Here is a 10,000-nt window from a genome sequence, read left to right as displayed (position 1 = left end):
TCGGGTCCCAACAAGCACGCTCTTGCTCGACCCCTAGGACGCGGCCTATGGGATCGGCCGGCGATGCGCCTAATGAAAGGATCTCGCCTCGTTTGCCTTCACTGTGCTTTCGGGTTTCGTACTGCCCAACACCTCGCGCGCGTGTTAGACTCCTTGGTCCGTGTTTCAAGACGGGTCGGAGACGTGGCCAGCTTAAGCCGCAGACCCCTGGCGTCTGAGCGCTAACGCGAAGAAGGCCTTGTACAAACTCTAGAGACTGCGAGCAGTTTCCAAAGCCGTATTCCAGCGATCAACACGCAGCCTGTCCGAAGACCGACGCGGAATCTCTCCTCGGTCGCCGAGCCGAAGCTAATCGAACGCCTATAACACTCTTCCGAAGAAGAGCTACCTTGCGAACGACCAAAGTCAGCCCAGCAACCGGTCGCGGCCCTCGCCGAACGCTAGTGCAGCGCCGCGACGCCAGCGCAACCGTAAGAGTCTCCGAAGATCACTCAAACAGTAGGACAGCTCTCGCAGCGCCTGAAAACGTCCGGCGACTCGATGGGCGCATCCGTTTGCCTCCAAGCGGTTTCACGTACTCTTTAACTCTCTCTTCAAAGTGCTTTTCAACTTTCCCTCACGGTACTTGTTCGCTATCGGTCTCGAGCCAGTATTTAGCCTTAGATGGAGTTTACCACCCGCTTAGGGCTGCATTTCCAAACAACCCGACTCCGGGAAAACCGCTAGGACGAATTACGACCGCCGCCAAGGGCCTAACACCCGCTCTGGGAAAAGGCCTCGATCAGAAGAACGTGGGCAGTCGTTGGTTCGCCGCATGCTGAATTCCATACGCTACATTTCCTCGCCCTCCAAAAAGGCTCGGATTTAGCGCTGGGCTTATCCCGCTTCACTCGCCGTTACTAGGGGAATCCTTGTTAGTTTCTTTTCCTCCGCTTAGTGATATGCTTAAGTTCAGCGGGTCGTCCCGCCCGATCTCAGGTCAAAAGTGATGTACTATAAAAGTACATGCGCTTTGTACGTCGGCCTTTTGAAGTCACTTAACTTATTCTCGAGCACCTACCGTCGTTGCTACCTCACCCGAGGCCAGCAGGCTGCTCACGCTTCAGCTGTGAAATCGCCAGACCAGCTGTCTTTGACGACACGCTCCTTAATTAAGAAACGAGTCGCAGGCACTTTCAAACTAATGAAAGGATCGGTGTGTTAAAGACCCTGAGACGGACGTGGCCCCAGGATTACCCGAGGCCGCAATACGCGTTCAGAATATCGATGCTCAATGTGTCCTGCAATTCACATTACTTCTCGGAGCTAGCTCCGTCCTTCATCGACGCTCGAGCCGAGTGATCCACCGCTAAGAGATCTCTCGTGTTAATCAATCTCAATGCAACCAAAAAATCGTGTTCAAAAAGAAGCGGCCGCGCCAGCACTTGCGTGCTGAATTATTACTCCCGCTGTCAGGAAGCAACGCGACCGAACTATAACAGTTACAGGGCTCGGTCCCTTCGAAGAAGAGACGTCGCTTGAAATCAAATTTCGATTCGTTAATGATCCTTCCGCAGGTTCACCTACGGAAACCTTGTTACGACTTTTACTTCCTCTAAATGATCAAGTTCGATCGTCTTTTCGAACACCGGCGAGTGCGTTGCCGCACGTACCAGGCTCAATCGGAGGACCTCACTAAACCATTCAATCGGTAGTAGCGACGGGCGGTGTGTACAAAGGGCAGGGACGTAATCAACGCAAGCTAATGACTCGCGCTTACTGGGAATTCCTCGTTCAAGGGAAACAATTGCAAGTCCCTATCCCTAGCACGACCGGGGTTCAACGGATTACCCGGACCTTTCGGCCTAGGGAACACACGATGATCCGGTCAGTGTAGCGCGCGTGCGGCCCCGAACATCTAAGGGCATCACAGACCTGTTATTGCTCAATCTCGTGTGGCTAAACGCCACTAGTCCCTCTAAGAAGTTGTCTCCGACCCAATGGGTCGAGCAGCTATTTAGCAAGTAAGAGTCTCGTTCGTTATCGGAATTAACCAGACAAATCGCTCCACCAACTAAGAACGGCCATGCACCACCACCCACAGAATCAAGAAAGAGCTCTCAATCTGTCAATCCTCGCTGTGTCCGGGCCGGGTGAGATTTCCCGTGTTGAGTCAAATTAAGCCGCAGGCTCCACTCCTGGTGGTGCCCTTCCGTCAATTCCTTTAAGTTTCAGCTTTGCAACCATACTTCCCCCGGAACCCAAAGACTTTGGTTTCCCGGAAGCTGCCGGACAGTTCTTAAGTTCGACACTGCCCGATCGCTAGTCGGCATCGTTTAAGGTCAGAACTAGGACGGTATCTGATCGTCTTCGAACCTCTGACTTTCGCTCTTGATTAAAGAAAACATTCTTGGCAAATGCTTTCGCAGTCGTTCGTCTTGCGCCGATCCAAGAATTTCACCTCTAACGGCACAGTACGGATGCCCCCGTCCGTTCCTATTAATCATTACCTCGTGCTCCGAAAACCAACAAAATAGAACCGAGGTCCTATTCCATTATTCCATGCAACATTATACAAGCGTAAAGCCTGCTTTGAACACTCTAATTTTTTCAAGGTAAACTTGCCGGACCACCGCAACACTCAGTTAAGAGCACCGCGAAGGCACCGACCAACAAGAACAACGAGGCCAGTGCTAGCCTTTCGACCGACCAACCTCGCCGTCCCTATATCCAACTACGAGCTTTTCAACCGCAACAACTTAAATATACACTTTTGGAGCTGGAATTACCGCGGCTGCTGGCACCAGACTTGCCCTCCAATGGATACTCGTTAAAAAGTTTAAAGTGTACTCATTCCAATTGCAGGACCTCGTACGAGGTCTGCATTGTTATTTTTCGTCACTACCTCCCCGAGCCGGGAATGGGTAATTTGCGCGCCTGCTGCCTTCCTTGGATGTGGTAGCCGTTTCTCAGGCTCCCTCTCCGGAATCGAACCCTGATTCTCCGTCACCCGTTACAACCTCGGTAGGCCGATACCGTACCGACGATAGTTGATAGGGCAGTTGCTTTAATGAGATGTCGCCAGCACTAGGCCGTGCGATCCGCAAGCTTATCCAGAGTCACCATTGTAACGACCCGAAAGCCGGTTAGTTTTGGTCTGATAAATGCGCGCCTCACGTCAGTTCGGCGCTTTACGCATGTATTAGCTCTAGAATTGCCACAGTTATCCATGTAAAAGCGTACAATCAAATGAACCATAACTGATTTAATGAGCCATTCGCAGTTTCACTGTACGTGAGCTCGTACTTACACTTGCATGGCTTAATCTTTGAGACAAGCATATGACTACTGGCAGGATCAACCAGATAACTATCCGAGGGCGTTTAAACCCGTTGCTCGACTGAGCGTTTTTACTGTATAAATACAGACCTTTTCTATCACTCGGCTTAAAAGCCTTGCGAACGTTACTGAAAGTCGGCGCCGGCCTTTTGCTGTTTAAAGCGCCAGCCCGCGTCGGACTGCAGCATGCAGCTTTACAACTGACTGTTCTTTCTCCCGACCAACCGTTTGCCTTCTGCCGGTTAACTCGTCAGCAGCAACACGCCATCTGTCTGCTCAGTTACCCGCCTCGAGCCGTGCCTGCCTGCGTCGGCTACTCGTCTCGACGACTTCGCAAAGCTATAAGCCTACCGCCGCTGGACGCTTGTAGTTTTTCATACGCTGCTCCAATGCGTTTACATAGCACGTTCGCCGCCGCTGCAATAGCCGCGCCTCGGGTGCTAAACAGTAATGCTTTAAGCCCGCTTTCTCGTCAAGTCGACCGAACGCACAAACACGTCTCTCTCACTAGTGTAAAGTAATGCATACGTGTATGATGCTCAAATGTTGCTGTTGAACTTTTTTTGCCGATTTTTTCCGATTTTTTTCAATTTCTTTGTTTCTTTTCAATTATTTTAATGTTTTAAGCTTATTTATGCTACGTTTAAATGTTTTAATACTTTTTTATACTTTATTTAATATGTTTAAAAGAAATAAATAAAAAAAAAATATGTATAAACTACTTTTTTTAATGTTTTAAATATATATATTTATTATAAATAAACTTTATTTGTATTATTTTTTATTTAAGCGTACTTTTTAAATCTTTATATTTGTTTTATCGTTTTAAGCACATTGCGATAAATATAATAAACAAAAAATTGAATAAAAATAATAATAATAAAAAAAAAAAAAAAAAAAACATAAGCTTATTTTATATGTTTTATTTTATTTTTATTTAAACTTACTTTTCAAACCTTAATACTCGTTTTATTTTTTTAAGCAGATTGCGATAAATATAATAAACAAACAATTAAATGAAAATAAATTAAAAAAATCAAACATAAGCTTATTTTATATGTTACATTTTATCTTTATTTAAACTTACTTTTTAAACCTTTATAGTTGTTTTATTTTTTAAGCACATCGCGATAGATATAATAAACAAACAATGAAATAAAAATAATAATAAAAATAATAATAAATCATAAGCTTATTTTGTATGTTTCATTTTATTTTATTTAAAACTTACAATTTAAACCTTTGTATTTGTTCTATTCTTTTAAGCACATCGCGATAAATATAACAAGCAAACAATTAAATAATAATAATAATAAAAAAATCATAAACTTATTTTATATGTTTCATTTTATTTTTATTTAAACTTACTTTTTTAACCTTTATAGTTGTTTTATTTTTTAAGCACATGGCGATAAATATAATAAGCAAACAATTAAATAAAAATAATAACAAATAAATAAAACAATACGGCTAAACTATAAAAAGAAAACTAAATAACTGATAAATACTTGTAAAACAATATTTGAAAAATGTATTTTGAAACACAACACGATTGATTTATAAATAATAATATATTTTTAATTTGTGTAGTTCATTTAAAGTAGTCTCCCTTTTTGCTTCTGGTTTTATTAGAGTTATATATAACAATAAATGGTGTAGTTTATTTAAAGTAGTCTCCCTTTTTGCTTCTGGTTTAATTAAAGTTATATAACACATACTATAGTAAGTTAGATAAACTATAGTAACTTTATAAAACTACTTTACAAAATACATTTGTATAATTTAATAACTTTAAAATAACTATCAAGAATAAAATAGAATAGCTTTAAGTTTAGTATACAATTGGTATGTAAATTGTGTAGTTTATTGAAAGTAGTCTCCTTATTTGCTTCTGGTTTTACTTGAGTTACATAACGTTAAATAAACATACTTAATAAACGTAACCATCAATACTGTCATTTTAATAAAACTAAGTACAAATACATTGAATTAACATAGAACTTTAAAAAGCCTTCGCTAGTATCTGTTGGTAACAGTAAATAACCTATTATGACTCACAATACAAGTGCGAAATTTATTTTTCATTTGATTTTTCAGGTATTTATTTATTTGTGGAAATAAACTTTTTTATTACATTAGAAACTAATTGAATTTTTCCTATAACTATACCTATTATTATATTTAGTATGCTTAAAAGTAATAAAATGACACGTCGCGATTATATAATAAACAAACAATCAAACAAACAAAGAAATAAAAAAAAAAACTATTTTTTTAAACTTATATTTCAACTATATGTCTTATTTTATTTTCATTTAAACTTACTTTAAACCTCTGTATTTGTTATATATATTTCAACACAATACGATTAAACTATAAGACAAACAACAAAATAAAATAATCACATTAATAAATACACTAAGCAAATAGCTAGAATAAATATAAATAGTTCAATATATACAATATATTTCTTCCATTTTTAAGTTACTTGTTAAACATATTTATTTAAAAATGTTTCTTTAGAATATAAAACTAACAGTTCTACAAATAAAGAAATTAAAAAGCCAATACACATAACACTAACTTTTCATAAATTAGATATGCAAATATGAACAAAATAATAACTAAATTCTAAAGCTTTTGTAAACTGTGAACTTATAAACTTATAATAATAATTGCATATTCACTATTCACAATAGCTTTTTATTTAGTACACAACTGGTCTGTAAATTGTGTAGTTTATTGAAAGTATAATCCCGTTTTGCTTCTGGTTTAAATAAAGTTATACAACACATACTAAAGTAAATTAAATAAAGTAATTCACTACTATCGTATTAAATAAAACCAATTTACAAAATACATTAATTTAAATTAAAGTGAACTTTGAACTTATAATAATAATTGCATATTCACTATTCAGAATTTCTTTAAATTTAGTACACAACTGGTCTGTAAATTGTGTTGGTTCTATTCAAGTACTCTCCTTGTTTGTTTTGTTTTAGTTGTATTTATTTTTAGATACTAGCACATTCAATACACATAATAAAGTAAACCAAATAAACTCTATTAATTTAAACTAAGTACAAATACATTAAGTTAATACAAAACTTTAAAAAGCTTTTGCTAGTATCTGTTGGTAACAGTAAATAACTTATTATGACTCACAATACAAAAGTGCAAAATTTATTTTCGTTTGATTTTTCAAGTAGCCACGCTTTTATTTGTTTTTGGACAAAAAGACTTTAAAGTTTTAGTATAAAAGACTAATTGTATTAATTTTAACTCAGAAAATTGTACTCTACAAGATGGTGCCATTATTTTTTCGATATCTCAAACTGGTCAAACCACTTTTTTAGCGCTCTAATTGGTTTAAACAGCAAATAACGTTATCTGATTGGCTTACGTTTTTATTTGCTAATAACTAGAATTTACTTTTTCTTTTAAGCGTTAAAGAAATGTAAATAAACGAGTAATAAGTATAAATAGGTCAGAAAGAAAAATAGTACAAAAAAGATGAATTCAAAAAGCAAAAGCCTACGGCACGTGGTATTCCCAAGCGGTCACCCATCTAAGTACTAACCACGCCCGACACTGCTTAACTTCCCAGATCGGACGAGATGGGGTGTACTCAGTGTGGTATGGTCGTAGGCGTTTGAAGGCGTTTACAAGCCTTTATAAACCCTTCGGTTTATTTAAAAAACCTATTTGCACTTGATTTACAATCAATTTGATATTTTAAAATTATTCCTTATAAAATTTTAACCTGAATTAACTTTTTTTTTGTTTTTTTAATCAACAGTTACTCCCAAACTGTACTAAAACTGTATTGTAACTGTACAAAAGTGTTTGTTTAAACAATTGTTATCTATAAATTACCTAAGACCAGGAAAAGTAGAAGTAAAGTTTATTGAATTATTAAATAAATAAAATAAAATCGTAAAATAAAATAATACAATATGTTTACAATTTGTCATTGATCTATCCATTTATGTTATTGCATTACAAATACAAACATTGCATACATTCAAGAGTATTATTCATCAATCTTTTCAATATAATAAGTTTTAAATTTATATTTATTTTTAAATAATTCCTGACATTTTAGATTACCTGAGATTTTTTTTTTAATTAAATTAATTTTAGTAATTAAATACTTGACGTTCTATTTTGTTTAATTTGATAACTCAACCATGTTTATTTTTTTTACTAATTTAAAAGAACTATTAAACTAAAAGACATTACATACAGCTTCTAAAAGTTTTAAACACCTTAAAAAATATTATTATTTTAAAGATATATTAAAGAACTAAACAGATATTACTCCTAAAAAATCTTGTTAATAATATATAAAAAGTACTCAAAGTCAGACTCGGAAATATATATACTGTTGTATATCTTACTTGAAGTTCACTGTAATTGACACTGTATAACAAAATTATAAAAATCAACCTATTTATATAGCAAAATATTTCTTTATCTTTGTCGTGGCGCGGTGGGTCAGTGGTCTTATCAGCTGACTCATAAGCAGAAGGTTGTAAGATCGAATCCCGCTAGTCGTCACGAAACACCACTATCGTTCAATGTTCGGGCTTCAAATTCTTTGAGATTATACTGTACTATTTATCTATCTAACTAATCTATCTAACAAATGTTGTTCAATCTAGGTTGTGGGTACTTGGGTCGAGTAATGCCTTTGACTTACAATCTGTTGTGGATTGACAATATTCCTCTATCTATCAATAAACAAATCTATCTAATAAATGTTGTTCAATCTAGGTTGTGGGTACTTGGGTCGAGTAATGCCTTTGACCTACAATCTGTTGTTGATTGTCAACATTCCTCTATCTATCAATAATGATTATATTCAATAATAAATGTTGATTAATTCAGTTGTAAGAAAACCAGTGCGCTGGTTAGGTTGGGTAAGGCCTTCGACTTACAATCTTGGGGATTATCAACGTTCATCACAAGTACAGTAACGATCTCATTGAATTTCCAGTTGGAACATTGGATTGTAGTGGTGGCCTACTTTGTAGGTTTTTTGCCTAGTTTGTTTTTTGCCTAGTAGTGTTTGCCTAGTTTGACAAACTATTGTATATATATTGTATAACTTTATTTGTATTATTTTTTATTTAAATTACTACTTATTATTAAAGAATTAAATTTTCTTAGAAAAAAAAACTATGTATTTTAACTAATGCTTATTTTATATGTTTTGTTTTATTTTTATTCAAACTTACTTTAAACCTCTGTATTTTTTATACAATACGATTAAACTATATAACAGAAAAATAATTAAATAATCAAACTATTGAATAAGCAGTTAATTAGTGTGTTTTTTTATGCTTCTTTCATTTTTAACTTACTTGTTAACCATATTTCTTTTATTAAAGTATAAAACTAACAGTTACTAAAATAAAATAATCATAAAGTCAATACACAAAACACTAACTTTTTATAATTTAAATATGCAAACATGAATATAGTTATGAATCTATTATTTATTCAAATAGAATTATTCAAAGCTTATAATTATAAAGCTTTTGTATAATGTTTCAATTACAGTGAACTTTAAGTAAGATAAGTTTTTTTTTTTGTATTAACTACAAAATTGGTATTTTAGTTTATTATTAGTAACTAAATACTTATATTTATTATATTTAAAAAAAACATCTATACTAACTCTAATTTCAAAGCATATTAAAACATACAAATTTTACCAACTAAATATTTATTTTTATTTTAATTATTATAACTTTCAAACATAAGCTTGTATACCTTATATACCTATATACCTCATATAGTAGGCTTGACATAACATAACATTATTTAATTCTTTTTGTTTGAAATAAACTCATTTAGTTATTAGTAAATTACAACATAAATGTTTATAACAATATAACTAAGATTTAGCTTTTGAGTTAGTAAACTTTGATAGTTTTCTTTTAATAGTTTAATAGTCCTTATTTAAGTTCAAACAAAATTGCTATATATTTAATACACATACAAAAGTAAACTAAGTAAACGTAATTCAATAGTTTCTATTAAGTAAAAGTAATTACAAATACATTAAGTTAATACAAAACTTTAAAAAGCTTTTGCTAGTATCTGTTGGTAACAGTAAATAACTTATTATGACTCACAATACAAAAGTGCAAAATTTATTTTCGTTTGATTTTTCAAGTAGCCACGCTTTTATTTGTTTTTGGACAAAAAAACTTTTAAGTTTTAGTATAAAAGACTAATTGTATTAATTTTAACTCAGAAAATTGTACTCTACAAGATGGTGCCATTATTTTTTCGATATCTCAAACTGGTCAAACCACTTTTTTAGCGCTCTAATTGGTTTAAACAGCAAATAACGTTATCTGATTGGCTTACGTTTTTATTTGCTAATAACTAGAATTTACTTTTCTTTTAAGCGTTAAAGAAATGTAAATAAACGAGTAATAAGTATAAATAGGTCAGAAAGAAAAATAGTACAAAAAAGATGAATTCAAAAAGCAAAAGCCTACGGCACGTGGTATTCCCAAGCGGTCACCCATCTAAGTACTAACCACGCCCGACACTGCTTAACTTCCCAGATCGGACGAGATGGGGTGTGCTCAGTGTGGTATGGTCGTAGGCGTTTGAAAGCGTTTACAAGCCTTTATAAACCCTTCGGTTTGTTTAAAAAACCTAT

At 34.5% G+C, this 10,000-nt stretch overlaps 5 non-coding genes across 5 annotated transcripts in view; all 5 read right to left on the bottom strand.

The window, feature by feature from the left end:
* The window catches only part of LOC145846985 (large subunit ribosomal RNA), a 3,631-nt gene extending 2,649 nt beyond the window's left edge, over window positions 1-982 (bottom strand). Inside the window, exon 1 of the ribosomal RNA XR_014370992.1 lies at window positions 1-982. This exon is cut by the window's left edge and continues 2,649 nt beyond it. This is a non-coding gene — a ribosomal RNA (large subunit ribosomal RNA).
* A 222-nt stretch (window positions 983-1,204) lies between these two features.
* Window positions 1,205-1,357, bottom strand: LOC145846968 (5.8S ribosomal RNA). Its single transcript, XR_014370976.1, has one exon. It is a non-coding gene; the product is annotated as a 5.8S ribosomal RNA (ribosomal RNA).
* Window positions 1,358-1,539: 182 nt separating this feature from the next.
* On the bottom strand, window positions 1,540-3,347 carry LOC145846978 (small subunit ribosomal RNA). Its single transcript, XR_014370986.1, has one exon. It is a non-coding gene; the product is annotated as a small subunit ribosomal RNA (ribosomal RNA).
* Window positions 3,348-6,849: 3,502 nt separating this feature from the next.
* Window positions 6,850-6,968, bottom strand: LOC145846983 (5S ribosomal RNA). The gene has a single exon (XR_014370990.1). It is a non-coding gene; the product is annotated as a 5S ribosomal RNA (ribosomal RNA).
* A 2,858-nt stretch (window positions 6,969-9,826) lies between these two features.
* On the bottom strand, window positions 9,827-9,945 carry LOC145846966 (5S ribosomal RNA). The gene has a single exon (XR_014370974.1). It is a non-coding gene; the product is annotated as a 5S ribosomal RNA (ribosomal RNA).
* Window positions 9,946-10,000: the final 55 nt, after the last annotated feature.

This window comes from Thalia democratica, unplaced genomic scaffold, assembly GCF_965202585.1.
Source record: "Thalia democratica unplaced genomic scaffold, ktThaDemo2.hap1.1 HAP1_SCAFFOLD_757, whole genome shotgun sequence".
Classification (NCBI taxonomy): Eukaryota; Metazoa; Chordata; class Thaliacea; order Salpida; family Salpidae; genus Thalia; species Thalia democratica.
This window is presented reverse-complemented; position numbering and strand designations above follow the sequence as displayed.